Consider the following 304-nt stretch of genomic DNA (forward strand, 5'->3'; position numbering starts at 1 on the left):
TTTATATATATATTACTGATACACTATTCATAAACTATTCAAAACCACTATCAATATTCCAGAGTTTCGTATTCCTTGCACTCACACCTTTTTCTCCCTGGAAATACCTCATTTTAGTTTCCCCTGGTTATCCATTTTCTATGAGGTTTAAGAGAATTTTTTTTAAGGGGTTGCTTATATATTTTTATACGAACCCATTTCATAAGTAATGACAAGTAAAATCACCTGTGCCAAAAATTATGTATATAAGGAATGTACGTTAAATGAGATATAAATACATTCAAATTTTCAAAGACGTTACGGA

The sequence above is a fragment of the Penaeus monodon genome, chromosome 3 (genome assembly GCF_015228065.2).
Source record: "Penaeus monodon isolate SGIC_2016 chromosome 3, NSTDA_Pmon_1, whole genome shotgun sequence".
Taxonomy (NCBI): Eukaryota; Metazoa; Arthropoda; class Malacostraca; order Decapoda; family Penaeidae; genus Penaeus; species Penaeus monodon.